The 18,191-nt window shown below is 52.0% G+C and overlaps 1 protein-coding gene across 1 annotated transcript in view; it reads left to right on the top strand.

Moving 5' to 3' along the window:
- The first annotated feature begins 2,366 nt into the window (after positions 1-2,366).
- Positions 2,367-18,191, top strand: part of C4_2H1orf210 (chromosome 4_2 C1orf210 homolog) — a 200,707-nt gene continuing 184,882 nt past the window's right edge. Inside the window, exon 1 of the mRNA XM_085602981.1 lies at positions 2,367-2,505. The gene's annotated coding sequence lies outside the window, so the exon portion shown is untranslated. The remainder of the gene's footprint in view (positions 2,506-18,191) is intronic.

The raw sequence follows: 18,191 nt of genomic DNA on the forward strand, positions 1-18,191 counted from the left end.
GAAAATGGAGAGGGTATACAAAATTTTAAATAAACCCTGCTCCAGCAGCTATACCCATTACCTTTGTCCAGTTTCACGCCAGAGCAGGGGCTGGTAGCCCCTGCAACCTGTTTGAACTGGACTAGGCACAGGGAAACCAAATGAACCCCTAGTGCAGACTTCAAAGCACTCCTGGAGTGCACCCACCCAGCACCAATCCACTAAAGCCTGTCTGTGAGGTGATAACACCTCCCTGTGACAGGAAACCTATTGTCCAGGCCTCCCCTGCAGGAGTTTCAGTCAGCAGCAGGAGGCCAGACTTGTGTCTGTGGCTGCCAGCATCCATTTTGTGATGCCAGGGCTCTGTTAGCTGGTACCGAGTATACCGGTGCTGTCATGTCTCGCCCTCTAGAAGGGTGGGATCATACTCCCACACCAGTTACTGGTGTGGGGGTATGATTCCAAGCTGTTTGGCACCAAACACCACATGTTTCCGTGCAGCCATCCTAAAGTTTGCATTTACCGCAAATATATAATGCACTTAAGAGTATATGGTCAGGCTGCATCACAGACAACCCCGGAGGAGAGATTCCGAAGGCTGCAGAGGGGCTCTGCTCATGCATGGGCACCCTCTCACACAAAACAAAGCACCCTGCCTTCAGGATTGATAAGGCCTGCCATAGGGGTGACTGATAGGTTTATATGTGCAGTGATAGGTGAGGTATAGTGAACCTATATCTCAATAAGGGGTGCATGCACCACCATAGTCAGGCTGCAGTAGCAGTCCTGTGGTGTCATTTTGGAGGGCTTCCCAGGGGTGGCATAATACATGCTGCAGTCCCTGGTAGGCCTCTGGGGTACCTATGCCCTGGGTACATAGTATACCATATACTAGGGACTTATAAGGGTACCCCAGAATCCAATCTGGAGTGTACCTAAGGTACATGGAATCAGTTTAGAGAGGAAGCAGCTAGGCTGGAGTCCTGGATAGCAGGATCCCAGCCAGACTAAAGTCGAAAAACTGTGAAACATCAGCAAAAAGTGGGGGTACCCATAAGAAGCAGACCCCACTCTCCTACACTTGTCTCTGTTGTTACCTGATGGCTGCATTGTCTAGTTGACAGCGAGTGCCTGTCTGCCTCTGCTTAGGCCTGGATGTCTCTGCCTGATCTCTTGACCCTCTTCTCTTCTGACCCCTACAGTGTATATCTGTCTCTCAGTGTTGACTGTCTCTCCTCCTGCCTGTCTGTCACTGCCTGGTGTCTGGATCCTGTCCTCTAGTTGTCACCCAGTGGGGTCTGTCTCTCCTCATGCCTGGATGTCACTACCTGACCTCTTGACCCTGTCCTCTGCTTATGTCCTCGGTGTCCATTTGTCTCTCCGTGGTGCCTGTCTCTGGTGATGCCTAGCTGTCACTGCCTGGTCTCTTGAACGTGTTCTCTAGTGATGTCTAGCTAACAACCAGCGTTACCTGTCTCTGCTCATGCCTGGCAATCACTGTCTGTCACTTGACCCTGTCCTCTGCTTATGTCTACGATGTCTGTCTACGGTGTCTGTCTCTCAGAGATGCCTGTCTCTGCTCATGCCTGGCAGCCACTGCCTGTCATTTGACCCTGTCCTCTGCTTATGTCTACGGTGTCTGTCTCTCAGAGATGCCTGTATCTGCTCAAGCCTGGCAGTCATTGACTGTTCTCGAGTGATGTCAGCTGACACCTAGCATTGCCTGTCTCTGCTCAGGCCTGGCAGTCACTGCCTGGTCTCTTGCCCCTGTCCTCTAGTGATGTCTGTGGTGTCTGTCTCTCAGTGGTGTCTGGCTCTACTCAGACCTGGCAGTCACTGACTGTTCTCAAGTGATGTCAGCTGACACCTAGCATTGCCTGTCTCTGCTCAGGCCTGGCAGTCACTGCCTGGTCTCTTGCCCCTGTCCTCTAGTGATGTCTGTGGTGTCTGTCTCTCAGTGGTGTCTGGCTCTACTCAGACCTGGCAGTCACTGACTGTTCTCAAGTGATGTCAGCTGACACCTAGCATTGCCTGTCTCTGCTCAGGCCTGGCAGTCACTGCCTGGTCTCTTGCCCCTGTCCTCTAGTGATGTCTGTGGTGTCTGTCTCTCAGTGGTGTCTGGCTCTACTCAGACCTGGCAGTCACTGACTGTTCTCAAGTGATGTCAGCTGACACCCAGCGTTACCTGTCTCTGCTGAGGCCTGGCATTCATTAGTCACTGTCTGTCCTCCATCTATTGATGTCTAGCTGACACCCGTGCTGCCTGTCTCTGCCCCCGGTGGCTGTCACAGCTCTCAGACAGTCCCTCTATGTCCCCGTGAGCTCCCGGCAGTTACTGTTTAACCAGCCCCGGCCCTGCCTCCCTCCTCCACCCACCTTTGTACCTCTCACAGGACCCGCCCCCACCTCGGGGGAGAGGAAGTGAGAGAGCCGAGGAGAGAGGGTGAGAGACGGACACACACCGACCACGGGATTAAGAGAGGCCGGGGACGAGCTAGGAGACATCCCTCGTGACCCCAGGACTAGGTGAGTAGTGCCAGGCCCCCGAGACAGGGGCCCCTTCAGGGTCCCATGCACCCCCAGGCGGTCAGAGCTGAGGGCACCCAGACACCTATGGGGGAACCCCAGGTGCAGCGGGAGCGGCGGGGGCTGGCAGAGTGCACCTGTAGAAAGAGACAGCCGGACAGAGAGAGGACGGGCAGGCACAGCGCACCTGTCGAAAGAGACAGGGAGAGGCTAGGCTGGAAGAGTGCACCTGTAGAAAGAGACAGCTGGACAGAGAGAGGCTAGGCTCGAAGAGTGCACCTGTGAAAGAGACAACCAGACAAGGAGAGGTCGGGGCTGGCAGAGGGCGCCTGTAGAAAGAGACAGCTGGACAGAGAGAGATCGGGACTGGCATAGTGCACCTTTAGAAAGAGACAGCCGGACAGAGAGAGGTCTGGGCTGGCAGTGTGCACCTGCAAAAAGAGACAGACAGATATTGAGAGGCTGGGGCTGGACGAGTGCGCCTGTAAAAAGAGACAGCCTGACAGGGAGAGGCCATGGCTGGCAGAGTGCACATGTAGAAAGACACAGTCGGACAGGGAGAAGCCAGGGCTCGCAGAGTGCTCCTGTAGAAAGAGACAGCCAGACAGGGAGAGGCTGGGGCTGGAAGAGTGCACCTGTAAAAAGAGACAGCCTGACAGGAAGAGGCCGTGACTGGCAGAGTGCACATGTAGAAAGAAACAACCAGACAGAGAGAGGCCGGTGCTGGCAGAGTGCACCTGTAAGAAGAGACAGCCGGACAGGGAGAGGCCGAGGTTAGCACAGTAAATGTAAATGTAGTGCATTTATATAGCGCTCCGCACACCCCCGAAAGGGTCTCTCAGGAGCTGTGCACATACCACTGTGGAACCCTTCCTGGCCTTTCCCTGTGAAGTGCCCACTCCTGGGCACCCCCAAGGTGAGGCCAGGCATCCTAGCGCTTTTGGGGCCGTTGTGAAGATTAAGCAAGCTATTGCCCAGAGTGGGACCCATGATTAGAATATAAACCAAGGCGAGAATTATCGGGTCCGGGGAAATTGAGCCCAAGACCCACCGAGGCGGGAATTGAACCCTGGTCCGGGCCAAAACTCTGCATCAGTGTCTGCCGCTCTAACCATTGAGCCACACTTCACCACAGTACACCTCTAGAAAGAGATAGCCAGACAGAGAGAGGCCAGGGTTCGCAGAGTGAACCTGTAGAAAGAGACAGCTGGACAGAGAGATCGGGACTGGCAGAGTGCACCTGTAGAAAGAGACAACCAGACAGAGAGAGGCCAAGGCTGGAAGAGTGCAGTTGTAAGAAGAGACAGTCAGACAGGGAGATGCCGCGGCTGGCAGAGTGCACCTGTAGAAAGAGACAGGGAGAGTCCGGGGCTGGCAGGGTGCACCTGTAGAAAGAGACAGCTGGACAGGGATAGGCCAGACTGGCAGAGTGCACCTGCAGAAAGAGACAACCAGAGAGGGAGATGCCGCGGCTGGCAGAGTGCACCTGTAGAAAGAGACAGGGAGAGTCCGGGGCTGGCAGGGTGCACCTGTAGAAAGAGACAGCTGGACAGGGATAGGCCAGACTGGCAGAGTGCACCTGCAGAAAGAGACAACCAGCGAGGGAGAGGCCGTATCTGGCAGAGTGCACCTGTAGAAAGAGACAGCCAGACAGGAAGCGCTGAGATCACCAGAGACAGACAGAAACAAACTGGAAAAGAAAGGTAGATGTGTGAGTAGAGTTGCCACTTTTGCAGACAAAAATGCCAGCCATTTGTTGATGATTTAACATTCTGTAAAGGACTGGACATGATTGTTAAGTAGAACTTTATATGAAATTGTCTGTATTAATTTTTAGGACTCGCATAGGCAGCGCTTGCGTTGTCTCTTCGAGAAAGGCTGTATTCAGGCATGGACTTTAAGCTCTGCCCATTTTCTGCCCATCTTTTCAATTGGCTCCTGTTACTGTCCTTTGCAAATGGCGGCTTTTGAGTCGTCAATAGGCTTAGTACCTCCTTTTCTCCTGTTGTAACCTCCCATGGGGACTGCCCATGTTACATGTGTTCTTACTACTGGATTTTTAATTACAGTCTGTGAGCACTATTATCTTAAATGACTTTCTGTTGCAGGCAGGGCACGCTCTCCCGCAAACTTGTTTTCTTTTAACCAGTGTGACACGCCTGTGAAATTTAAGCGAAACTGAAAAAACAATTCAGTTATTTTAGTAATTGCCTGCTATTGCAGGCAGGACACGCTCTCTCCCAACCCTTTTTTTTTTTAACCAGCCTGGCACGCCTGTGAAATTTGAGCGTAACTGACAAAACCATTCAATTATTTCAATAATTTCTCCACCATTTAGCCTCATGATTCCATAAATTAAAATGAGAATTGGACTATATTTTGCTGTGTAGTAAAAACCACTGTGGCGATATGACCATCCATGTCATTATGTAGAAGAGGAGGAACATTCAGGCTCTTTTCTACAGGCAAAGTTCACCACTCCAAAATGCAAAGACATGGACTAGCAGTAAAAAAACACTGAGGCAATATATCCATCCCTGTTGTACTGTAGAAGAGGGGGACCACTCAGGCCCTTTTCTACAGGCAAATCTCTCCACTCCAAAATGCAAAAACATGGAATAGCAGTTGCTGGGTTGAAGGTCTGTTTTCACTAAATTGTTCGTTTGACAGTAAAATTACAGCTTACGGTACAGGTTGAAAGATTGTTTGCATATATGTAAAGCTCTCATGTCATGCAGTACCGTTTCATCCGACAACAGCGTAGTTTAACGTACTCAAGGAAATCGAGCTAGTGCTTATGTTGAAAGGTGGACAGCGCTTCAGGCTTGCAAGCATCTTTTTCATTTACCTCTTATTTACAGAAAGAGGTTCTGTCTGGTGCCCCCAGTTGTTATCTATGTATTCGTGTGTGACATAAGGCAGCCCACTGTCTCATTTATGGATTCACATTTTCAAAATAGCTTCGCTGGAATCTGAAAAGCAAGGTGCCTAGGCCATAAAGGGTTTTATTGCTAACAAGCGTGTAGGCACATTGTTTTCAAAATTTATTTTCACAAACGCTAAAAATTTAGCATAATTTCTTAGAAAGTCGCCATTGTGCATTTTTAAAATGTCATTTTGAATAATGACAGTGTGTTATTGCGTGACTTGATGATTATTAACAGATTTGCCTCAATCTAACAGTGATTTCTTTTGAGAGACACGATCATTGACTTTATTTTTGTCACAAACATGCTTAAATGTAGGGTCACACATTTTAGCATAGATGTCAGTGCTTTCAGTGACCATAACCCACTGGTTTTGTCCTTGAGGGACGCCAACCTATCTACACAGCCTGGCAATAGGATCACCAGTGGCTTACTCAAAGCTACAGATCAGGGCAGGAGAATAAGTTGGATAAACATAGACGGGGATGCGTTTTATAGAACGCTTCTCGCTAACTCTGAAAGCCAGACTTGGAAGTGTTTAGACCCAACAGTGGAGGGGAGAGAACTGATTAGCGCATTTGAGGGCACTGCGCAACATATTGATAGACTCTTGAGGGGCAAAAAGAAGAGGCAGGCTCCCCTATACCCCAGATGGTTTTACCATGATTGCTCCAGGGCACAGAGGGATTTCAAGCTAGCACTCAAAATGGTCCCTAAGGATAAGAGCAAGGTTGCTGACTGTAGGGCTCAATATAAAATGGCTACAAAACAGCGAAAAAACACCTTACAGAATCAGGCATGGGAGACATTGAGAGAGGCTGCCGAGCGTAGGGACACAAATAGCTTTTGGAGGGTAATTAATGGCCCTTGTTTCCAGGCACCGAATAATCCGAAGGTGGTTTGTCATATCCTGCCTGAATCCTGGGTGTCTCACTTTAAAGGTCTGTACAATCATGGTTGCTCGGTTGACCCACAAACCCCAGATACAGGAATTCTACTCAGCACGTGGACGTGCTTTTCGGTGGGCGAGATCAAGGCAGGAATAGATGGGCTGACAAGAAACAAGGCCCCAGGCCCCGATGGGATTCCACCAGACCTATTTAAAAGCCAGGTAGACCTATGGGCCCCCATACTCACAAGAGTCCTCAACACAGCAGTGGAAGCAGGAATGCCCAGGTCATGGCCCACGGCTATCATTGTACCATTGTTTAAAAAGGGAAATAGGAGTGACCCGCAATGTTACCGCCCGATACCATTAATAGACGTGACAATGAAAGTCCTAGGGAGGGCCATCCTTAACCGTCTGATGGACTGGGCTGATGAACACAAAATTATTACAGATACCCAACCCAGTACGGGTTCAGAAATGGCCGCTCCACAACGGATCAGTGCCTTAATCTCTACCATCTGGTGGCCAAGTACACCATGGCAAGTGAGCGGACGGTGTACTTGGCCTTCATGGACCTGACAGCAGCATTCGACCGGGTCAATTGAAGGAAATTGTGGGAAACCTTAAGGCTCCTGGGTGTTGACCCAGGTCTGATAAACATCTTAAGAATGCTACACCAGAACACAACAGCACAGGTTAGATTTAGCGAAGAGGGGAATCTAACTGATCATCTCCCGTGCTCCATGGGGGTGAGGCAAGGATGCATCCTGGCTCCTTTTCTATTCACGCTATACATAAATGGTTTAGACAAGGCGCTCGGAGACTTGGGGGTAGACTGTCCACGCATTGGGAAGAGAAGTATACCCGTCCTCCTATATGCGGACGACGCGGTCCTCTTGTCCCGTACAGCAAGGGGCCTACAGTCTCTCATTGATGGCTTTGTTAGTTTTATGGCGGATTTAGATTTATCACCCAATCTCACCAAATCATACGTTATAGAAACAGGGAAAAGACCAACAAAGAACTTTATCTTTACAATTGGGGCTCACAAACTCGAAAAAGTAAAGGTTTTTAATTATCTAGGCATTTTATTCGACAAGCAGCTTAATTTTAAAACTCTGATCTTTGACAGGTGCAGCCAACAAATCAGTTCGGTGGATTCAATCATGAACTTTGCAAAAACATTAGGTCGCTGGTCACCAAATGAAATTTTGCACTTGTACAGCTCGGTATGTTGCGCTAGGACCCTGTATGGGAGTGAGGTATGGGGCTTCAGAGACACGTCACTGATTCAAACTGAGGAAAGTAAGTTCCTCAGAAGGGTCCTGCAAGTACCCCAAAGTACGCCTTCCCACACTGTTCATGAGGAGCTAGGCCTCACCTATATCACCGAAAGGTCAAGTCTTAAACCTATTACATGCTGGATAAAAATATGGACTAACCCGGAGGCAACTCCAAGCAGACAAATTCTTGAGGACTGCCTCGCCCGGGATAAAGGTCATCGGATACCCTGGCTCAAATATGTAAGGGATACCTTGAAATGGTTGGGCTTTGCCAACTATTTTGATGAGCCCACCACACTTACTACCAGAGACAAGGGCACTTTAAAGACTGAATTCCTACGGCGTTTAGCATGCGAAAGGGAGGTCAGAGAACTGATGAAAGTCTCAGTGAGAGCCCACCTGCTAACAAAATCAATGCCGGGAATGGAATTTTATCTGTCTAATATATACAACAAATTTGACAGGGTTCACAGCAGACATTGACACAAAGGGCCCTTGCGGCTGCGATCAGAGGTCTCCGCAAGATACTCTCCATTTTGTTTTACTTTGTCCCTTTTATGCGTACCCAAGGTCAATGTTTTTAAAAACTATTTTAAGACGAACTAAATTTAGCCAGGCTAAGGTGGCACTTTTGTTCCTGAAACTTTCCTCAGACCCATTTACGCTGTTCAGCACCGTGAAATTTTTAAGAATAGCTGTAAAACTAAGGAACCTTAGAAGTGAGGAGTAGCCACCCACGATTTTATGGGGTACAGATGTGTATGTTGCTTCAATATAGCCTAGGTTTCTTGTTTTTATTAGCTAAGTTTATGATGAACGTTTCTTACTTCTTAATATGTCCCGGTAGCGTTCTTAATGTACACTTTCTGCTTCCTTTTTAATACTGCACCATCCATGGATCCGTTTAACATTGTTTAATAGTCAGACTAATAATAATAGGGAGTCTTACGTTGTTTACATTGGGCCGGGCTATGATAAAATATCCCGCCTAAACTCGCCAAATCCCTGCACTTTACCATAATGCGCCGCTATATCCAGATTCCCACTTCCTTAGTAGCCCTACCGAGTTCATACGCCCGTGACGATTTAGTGACGCTGTTTTGCATAATTGTAGAAGCCGCGAAGTATTTATTGTTTTTAATTATGTGTATATTGATCTAAACATGCAATGTTTTTTATTCTTTGTCATGCTCTTTTATGGATATTTTTATATCCGAATAAAGATTAATTAATAATAATAAGAATAATAACAGTGATTTCTTTTGAGGCTGCGTTTCTGCATTTCAGTACTGCCCCTTTTTATACTTGCATAGTCTCGCAAATACAAAACCTATTGGCATTGCCAATAGTTGTAAATAACATGGATTTCATCCAATTATTTACCTCTTGCTTATGCACGGAACTTTAAATGTGATAATGAACACTTGTGACCCGTGCTCCAAACACACGACACACCTACAATCCACACGGCATAATTATACATCACACCACAAACTCAAACAGCACACCACATTATTAAACTCCACTACATAACACTCCAGAACACAAAATACAAACCCTCATATTTTCTCTCCACATAATTTCTATACACCTGTTGGACTTGGCCCTTCTGGCAGGTTCACCCCTGGACTTTTTGGCTTTGTATTGGTGACTTGGTATGGTGATTGTTTGGTCTCTGCGCACTTTCCCTGTGTCCCAGGGTAAAGTGCGTACGTGCTCTGAGTGCATGTGGTGAGATAGGCCTGCCCTCCCATAGGAATGCATGGGGAATGTATGTGTCCCTAGTAGTTCCTGATGCGTGGGGTGTGCAGGCCCGAGTTTGGTATGTGCGGACTCGTGGGAGTGAATGCTGCGCGATGATGTGTGCGGCGTGCATGTACCTAGTGTGGAAGTGCCACTTCTAGAAGTGGGCACTTCTGTGTGCAGTGTGTCTGTCGCGTGATTGGCTGGTCGTGTCATGTGACGGGCTAGGGATTCCCCAGTGTCAGGATGAGTCACCCAGTGGTGAATGGGGAGATCAGCAGCTAGATGGGTGGGAGGAGTCCACCTGGGTCCTGAATAGGACAGGGTTTTCCAAACACAATGCTGGCCCCGCCCCCTGTGGTGCGACTGACGACCCTAGCCCTTCCAGTGAATAGAGTGAGGGGCTGAGCACATCAAGGGTGCTCCCCAACCAGCTGCGACTGGTTTTCCCCCTCACCCTGACCCCAGAACAAAGGGTTTGCATGTATAAAAATGGGGCTGTGTCCCCACAGAAACTGTTCTTTGCCAGGATTCTGCCTGAGGGGGGCTGCTGCTGCTGCTGGACCAGAGGACCGCCACCTGGACTACCTCCCTGCCTGGAGGCCCAGTGAGCTGGCTCTGGGTCCAGCCTTGCCCCCCACCCCTGCCCTGCTGCATGCAGGGGAAAACTCTGCTGGACTTTGCTACTGGCACCCTTAACGCGCTGGGAGCGCTTTATTTGGATCTCTAAGCGCCTGGAAGCGCTGAACTGGCCTTGAGCGCTGGGAGCGCCCTCCCTTGCTTTCCTTAGCGCTTGGAGCGCGCTATTTCGAAAAGCCGGTGCCCACCCGGCGTGTGCCCCGTTCTCTGCAAATCCTAAAGTCCCCTGGCAGGTGCCCACCCTGCCAGGGACATTGCCGCAATATCGAGTGCCCACCTCGATTTATTGGATTATAATAGCGCCGGTGCACACCCGGCATTTGCCCCGTGAATCGCCCTCCGGCGCCCGACCAGGAAGTCAGGCGGGCCGGGGGCGGGCCTCCGGGACAACCGGAAAAGGAAGTAGGAGGGCGGGAGCCTACCCCGCCTCCCTCCGAAAGTCCGTGCTGGTCTATGCCCTCAAGACCCAGGCGGGAGCCTACCCCGCGCTGGGCCGGTCCGGAGCGAAGACGTGACCCCCGCGACCCAGGCTGGGCCGAACGCCGGAGAAGAAGGAAGGCCCCGAGGAGGATCCTCCCCACGCTCCCCTGAAGGAAGAAGGGACCGGGTGAAGAGGAATCCTTCCCCCAGAGGCCCGGTAAGTCCTGGCTCCAAGGGGAGGGGGGGCAGCGAGAGAGAGGCACCAGTGCCGGTGCCGACTTCCTGGGCGGCCCCGTCTAGCAGCGGGCCGCCCCAACGTCCGGGCACAGTGTGTTACGAGCCTGCGAGGCTCGCGAGTCCCTGAGAGGGACTCCAACGAAGGGGGCAGAGAGGTTAAAGAGCCTAGAGGGCTCCAACGTCCCCCAGATCGTTTGTTTGGGGCCTATTGTTTTCAGAGCCCACGAGGCTCCACCGAAGTCCGGGGGCATCTCCTTGGGGACCACGAGCCCCGTGAGGCTCCAACGAAGGAGCGCATTATTGATCAGAGCCTGTGAGGCTCAGGGGGCCACAAGTGTTTTCTTAGAGCTCAGAGGGGCCCCACGTGACTGTGATCCGTGTTCAGAGGGCACAGTGGTGCCCACGTTCCTTTTCCCAGCTGCCCAGCACTTAGTGGGCAGCTGCAACGTTTAGGTTGTGACCTCTGCGTTTGGTTGTGCGCTTGGCTGGCGCAGCTGGCGCAGCCGTGCCCTAACTTCTCTGGACATAGGGCGTCCTTACCCCTCCACGGCCAGTTGGCCCAGGGACTGCCACAGATAGTGGCTAATGTGAGTTTTTGCGCCATTGTACCTTTCCTGCACCTCTGAATGTGGTTATGCGTCATGTGCTTTGCTTTACACCTCTGAATGTTATGCATCATGTGTTTATGTGCTTAGACCCCTACAGGTATTGTGATACTTAGGTGGTTGTTTTCTCCCTAGTACAGGTGGTGCCAGTGAGGTCCTGATTCCCTGCGCAATATTTTCCTAAGGTGGTTAGGGTTGCGTCGGTGGTACTTACCTGATACCAGTAGTGACTGGTTGTGTGCTAGGTGTAATTTTGTGCAACAATAATTTTATTTCCTATGTTCCAAGTGCTATGTTCTAAGAGTGCTAATTCCGGACAGCGGTCCATGTGGCCCTGTCCCCTGTACATATAATCCCTTGTAAATTCTGCCCGTGCCTGTTGGCACATTGTAGAGTGTGTGTTTTTATCTAATGTGTTGTGTATAATACAAAGGCTATTTTTATAGAATACCTTGTGTGGAGTTTCCTTTGTGGTGGGCCTTGGGTGTTGTTGCTGGGTGCGCGCGCAAACGCTTTACACATCGCCTCAGAGATAAGCCTGACTGCTCGTGCCAAGCTACCAAGGGGGTGAGCAGGGGTTATCTTTGGCGTGTAACTCCCCAGCCCTGACTAGAGTGGTGGTTTCTGTCTGGCTTTGGCGCAAGCCCTAGCCAACCAGAAATCCCATTTCTAACATTGGTGATCAGCGGTGGGATTTGGACTTGCGTTTGCGCTGTACCGCAGCGGCAACTGGCCGCACTACAAAACTCTGCATTTAGATAAATCACATGGTATAGGGATTATTGTTTTAAAATTGCTTTTAATTGTCATTTCTTTGGAAATGTGTTTTTGTGCACTGTGAGTTAGGTGTCCCTAGCTCGGGAGGGTAGATCATCCCCCTTAGTGCATTTTGTGTTTCTGGATTCACCAGAGGGTGGGATCCAGTGGTGGCAGCGTAATAGTGTCCTGTACATTTGTCCCCCGCCCTGCGCCCAGAGTTGGTACCTGTGTCACGTGGTGGTCAGGTTGAGGAATCAGGGGTGGTAGAAACTGCCTTACCAGTCCGAGGGGAGGGTTGGGTGTGTGGATGAATGGTGTGTGGCACTAGGCAAGTGAGTGTGAGTTCTCTGGGTTAGAGAGCTTGCTGAATCTTTTTGTGAATTGTGTGCTCCTGTGTGAAACTCAGACCCCTAGGTTCCCTGTATAATTGTTACCATAACGTCCACCAGAATGGAGCCTGCTTGTGATCCCTATGAGCTAGCTTGGCGCCAGAGGCAGGAGTTAGAAAGGTACTGTACAGAGGAAGAGTCAGAAGAGGAGGTAGAGGATGACAATACCTGGACGCCAGTAGAGAGTGAGGACCCCATAGGTAGGGCGTCCCGTGCTGGGTCCAGCGTAGGAGGCAGCGCCTCATCCCTTTCCCTGTCCCCAGAGGAGTGGGAAGATAGGAGGAAAGAAAGGGAGCACCAGCTGGCGTTAGAGAAGCTCAGGTTAGAGCATGCTCAGGCGATGGCGCAGCTGGAGGCCAGGAAGCAACAGCGAGAGACTGAGTGGGTCTTGGCGCGGGAGAGGGTAGAGGAGGCTGAGAGGGCCTCCACCAGAGGCAAAGTAGCTCTGGAGGGTAGACTATCCCCTGCGCGCAGTTTTAATTTTCTGGGCTCCCCAGGGAGGGTTGAGTCCAGTGGTAGTAGCGATGTAGATTCCAGTGTAGGAAATCCCAGTCCCAGTTCCCCCAGTCTGGTACCTGTTCCCCAGGAGGAGGAGTTAAGGTTGAAATTCAGGGGCAGTAGGAAACTGTCTCACCAGACTTGGGAGGAGTTTGTGGATGGATGTGAGGATGCAATGTTTGATTGGATTTCCACAGCAAGTGATTTTGACATACTGTGTAATCTGGTTCTCAAAGAACACCTGCTCAGTTGTTGTGTGCCAGGGTTGCGCCAACACCTGTTGGGGTGTGGATTGTCTGAGCCCCTTGAGCTTGCGGATGAAGCAGAGCGCTGGGAAAGGGCTAGAGGTTCTCTAGAGTCATTAGGGAGTGACTCCAAAAGTAGTGGGTCAGGTATCTTCCAGCCCAGCGTGGTGGAAGAGGCTCAGTGTAGCCCAGCTAGGTCCCAGGATAGCGAGGAGGGTGTAGGGGCTCACCGCCTGGCTCAGTGGAGCAGGAGTGAGAGGGTGACCGAGGGTCCCCTGACGTACGAAACCCTGCCTCAGGACTTGGATGGTTCCATGAGGGAACACCAAGTTGGGGACCTAGGCTGTCCTGTTAGCCCATTTGAGGGAGATCTCCTGGTGAGTAGAGGACCTGGAGCACCTGTAACCAGGGCTCCTGTGGTTCTAGAGTCTGGCAGTACCGCTCCGGTAGGGAGGGTACAGGAGTCCAGTGTGAGAAGTGATTGGGGGATGAGTTTCCCAGTGGAAGAGCCTGTGGGTCAGGGACTACCCAGTTGGGCTAGGATCCCGTGTAGTGACCAGGGTGGCACCACTTCTGTTCTGGGGGATCTCCGCGCACTGTCAGGTGGACAGGGGACGGGAGATCAGCGCCAGACAGACAGTCGCTTGACGTATGTGTCCTTTGATAGCCTCAGGGGGATGGAGTGGAAATCCCCAGAAGTCCTGGAGTGCCAGGCAATTATTCCACCAAAGGTTCTAGGCCGGAGGTTGGAAGGCCAGGTTCGGGATCAGCCTGACCTGAGGGGTGGGACGTCTGTAACCAGCGTCCCGACCAGTTCTTCTTCCAGAGGTACCGCCCCAGTTGGTAGGGAGCAGGGCTCTGGAAGGGGGTGCAGAGGGTGGGAGAGCCCACCTCTGCCCCCGGTACAACCTGAGGGGTTAAACCCTGGGTTGGGATGGCGTTCTAGGTGTACCCCTCGCCAGAGGAGGAGGAACCCTAGGAGAAGAGGTAGGGGGAGGAGAGCCTTCCCTGAGACTCCTGGTCCGCCTGAGGGTGTAGACCCTAGGCTGGAGAACCAGTGGCAGTCTAGTCCTGTCTTTCAGAGAGGAAGAGTGGAGAATGGCCGCTATGTGCCAGGGGTTACTACCCCCCACTCTGTGGTTAGGCAAAGACCAGTGGCACCTGGGTGGCCTAGGGCCTGGTCTTGGCCGCGGACAGCTTGGGAGTACCAGTGGGGTAGCCCAGTTGGTCCAGACAGTGGTGTTAAAAAGAATTCCATGGGTTCACCGTGGCGTAGAACCGGAGGGTGTCCATGCAGTTGCGGGCCCGCGTCCGTGTTCTATCGCCCCAAGCAGGGAAGTCCATCACGGTGGTGATTGGTCTGCCCTGCGTTTTGGCTGGAAGGGGGTTGTGTTGGACTTGGCCCTTCTGGCAGGTTCACCCCTGGACTTTTTGGCTTTGTATTGGTGACTTGGTATGGTGATTGTTTGGTCTCTGCGCACTTTCCCTGTGTCCCAGGGTAAAGTGCGTACGTGCTCTGAGTGCATGTGGTGAGATAGGCCTACCCCGCCTCCCTCCGAAAGTCCGTGCTGGTCTATGCCCTCAAGACCCAGGCGGGAGCCTACCCCGCGCTGGGCCGGTCCGGAGCGAAGACGTGACCCCCGCGACCCAGGCTGGGCCGAACGCCGGAGAAGAAGGAAGGCCCCGAGGAGGATCCTCCCCACGCTCCCCTGAAGGAAGAAGGGACCGGGTGAAGAGGAATCCTTCCCCCAGAGGCCCGGTAAGTCCTGGCTCCAAGGGGAGGGGGGGCAGCGAGAGAGAGGCACCAGTGCCGGTGCCGACTTCCTGGGCGGCCCCGTCTAGCAGCGGGCCGCCCCAACGTCCGGGCACAGTGTGTTACGAGCCTGCGAGGCTCGCGAGTCCCTGAGAGGGACTCCAACGAAGGGGGCAGAGAGGTTAAAGAGCCTAGAGGGCTCCAACGTCCCCCAGATCGTTTGTTTGGGGCCTATTGTTTTCAGAGCCCACGAGGCTCCACCGAAGTCCGGGGGCATCTCCTTGGGGACCACGAGCCCCGTGAGGCTCCAACGAAGGAGCGCATTATTGATCAGAGCCTGTGAGGCTCAGGGGGCCACAAGTGTTTTCTTAGAGCTCAGAGGGGCCCCACGTGACTGTGATCCGTGTTCAGAGGGCACAGTGGTGCCCACGTTCCTTTTCCCAGCTGCCCAGCACTTAGTGGGCAGCTGCAACGTTTAGGTTGTGACCTCTGCGTTTGGTTGTGCGCTTGGCTGGCGCAGCTGGCGCAGCCGTGCCCTAACTTCTCTGGACATAGGGCGTCCTTACCCCTCCACGGCCAGTTGGCCCAGGGACTGCCACAGATAGTGGCTAATGTGAGTTTTTGCGCCATTGTACCTTTCCTGCACCTCTGAATGTGGTTATGCGTCATGTGCTTTGCTTTACACCTCTGAATGTTATGCATCATGTGTTTATGTGCTTAGACCCCTACAGGTATTGTGATACTTAGGTGGTTGTTTTCTCCCTAGTACAGGTGGTGCCAGTGAGGTCCTGATTCCCTGCGCAATATTTTCCTAAGGTGGTTAGGGTTGCGTCGGTGGTACTTACCTGATACCAGTAGTGACTGGTTGTGTGCTAGGTGTAATTTTGTGCAACAATAATTTTATTTCCTATGTTCCAAGTGCTATGTTCTAAGAGTGCTAATTCCGGACAGCGGTCCATGTGGCCCTGTCCCCTGTACATATAATCCCTTGTAAATTCTGCCCGTGCCTGTTGGCACATTGTAGAGTGTGTGTTTTTATCTAATGTGTTGTGTATAATACAAAGGCTATTTTTATAGAATACCTTGTGTGGAGTTTCCTTTGTGGTGGGCCTTGGGTGTTGTTGCTGGGTGCGCGCGCAAACGCTTTACACATCGCCTCAGAGATAAGCCTGACTGCTCGTGCCAAGCTACCAAGGGGGTGAGCAGGGGTTATCTTTGGCGTGTAACTCCCCAGCCCTGACTAGAGTGGTGGTTTCTGTCTGGCTTTGGCGCAAGCCCTAGCCAACCAGAAATCCCATTTCTAACATTGGTGATCAGCGGTGGGATTTGGACTTGCGTTTGCGCTGTACCGCAGCGGCAACTGGCCGCACTACAAAACTCTGCATTTAGATAAATCACATGGTATAGGGATTATTGTTTTAAAATTGCTTTTAATTGTCATTTCTTTGGAAATGTGTTTTTGTGCACTGTGAGTTAGGTGTCCCTAGCTCGGGAGGGTAGATCATCCCCCTTAGTGCATTTTGTGTTTCTGGATTCACCAGAGGGTGGGATCCAGTGGTGGCAGCGTAATAGTGTCCTGTACATTTGTCCCCCGCCCTGCGCCCAGAGTTGGTACCTGTGTCACGTGGTGGTCAGGTTGAGGAATCAGGGGTGGTAGAAACTGCCTTACCAGTCCGAGGGGAGGGTTGGGTGTGTGGATGAATGGTGTGTGGCACTAGGCAAGTGAGTGTGAGTTCTCTGGGTTAGAGAGCTTGCTGAATCTTTTTGTGAATTGTGTGCTCCTGTGTGAAACTCAGACCCCTAGGTTCCCTGTATAATTGTTACCATAACGTCCACCAGAATGGAGCCTGCTTGTGATCCCTATGAGCTAGCTTGGCGCCAGAGGCAGGAGTTAGAAAGGTACTGTACAGAGGAAGAGTCAGAAGAGGAGGTAGAGGATGACAATACCTGGACGCCAGTAGAGAGTGAGGACCCCATAGGTAGGGCGTCCCGTGCTGGGTCCAGCGTAGGAGGCAGCGCCTCATCCCTTTCCCTGTCCCCAGAGGAGTGGGAAGATAGGAGGAAAGAAAGGGAGCACCAGCTGGCGTTAGAGAAGCTCAGGTTAGAGCATGCTCAGGCGATGGCGCAGCTGGAGGCCAGGAAGCAACAGCGAGAGACTGAGTGGGTCTTGGCGCGGGAGAGGGTAGAGGAGGCTGAGAGGGCCTCCACCAGAGGCAAAGTAGCTCTGGAGGGTAGACTATCCCCTGCGCGCAGTTTTAATTTTCTGGGCTCCCCAGGGAGGGTTGAGTCCAGTGGTAGTAGCGATGTAGATTCCAGTGTAGGAAATCCCAGTCCCAGTTCCCCCAGTCTGGTACCTGTTCCCCAGGAGGAGGAGTTAAGGTTGAAATTCAGGGGCAGTAGGAAACTGTCTCACCAGACTTGGGAGGAGTTTGTGGATGGATGTGAGGATGCAATGTTTGATTGGATTTCCACAGCAAGTGATTTTGACATACTGTGTAATCTGGTTCTCAAAGAACACCTGCTCAGTTGTTGTGTGCCAGGGTTGCGCCAACACCTGTTGGGGTGTGGATTGTCTGAGCCCCTTGAGCTTGCGGATGAAGCAGAGCGCTGGGAAAGGGCTAGAGGTTCTCTAGAGTCATTAGGGAGTGACTCCAAAAGTAGTGGGTCAGGTATCTTCCAGCCCAGCGTGGTGGAAGAGGCTCAGTGTAGCCCAGCTAGGTCCCAGGATAGCGAGGAGGGTGTAGGGGCTCACCGCCTGGCTCAGTGGAGCAGGAGTGAGAGGGTGACCGAGGGTCCCCTGACGTACGAAACCCTGCCTCAGGACTTGGATGGTTCCATGAGGGAACACCAAGTTGGGGACCTAGGCTGTCCTGTTAGCCCATTTGAGGGAGATCTCCTGGTGAGTAGAGGACCTGGAGCACCTGTAACCAGGGCTCCTGTGGTTCTAGAGTCTGGCAGTACCGCTCCGGTAGGGAGGGTACAGGAGTCCAGTGTGAGAAGTGATTGGGGGATGAGTTTCCCAGTGGAAGAGCCTGTGGGTCAGGGACTACCCAGTTGGGCTAGGATCCCGTGTAGTGACCAGGGTGGCACCACTTCTGTTCTGGGGGATCTCCGCGCACTGTCAGGTGGACAGGGGACGGGAGATCAGCGCCAGACAGACAGTCGCTTGACGTATGTGTCCTTTGATAGCCTCAGGGGGATGGAGTGGAAATCCCCAGAAGTCCTGGAGTGCCAGGCAATTATTCCACCAAAGGTTCTAGGCCGGAGGTTGGAAGGCCAGGTTCGGGATCAGCCTGACC

This window comes from Triturus cristatus, chromosome 4_2, assembly GCF_964204655.1.
Source record: "Triturus cristatus chromosome 4_2, aTriCri1.1, whole genome shotgun sequence".
In the NCBI taxonomy this organism is placed as follows: Eukaryota; Metazoa; Chordata; class Amphibia; order Caudata; family Salamandridae; genus Triturus; species Triturus cristatus.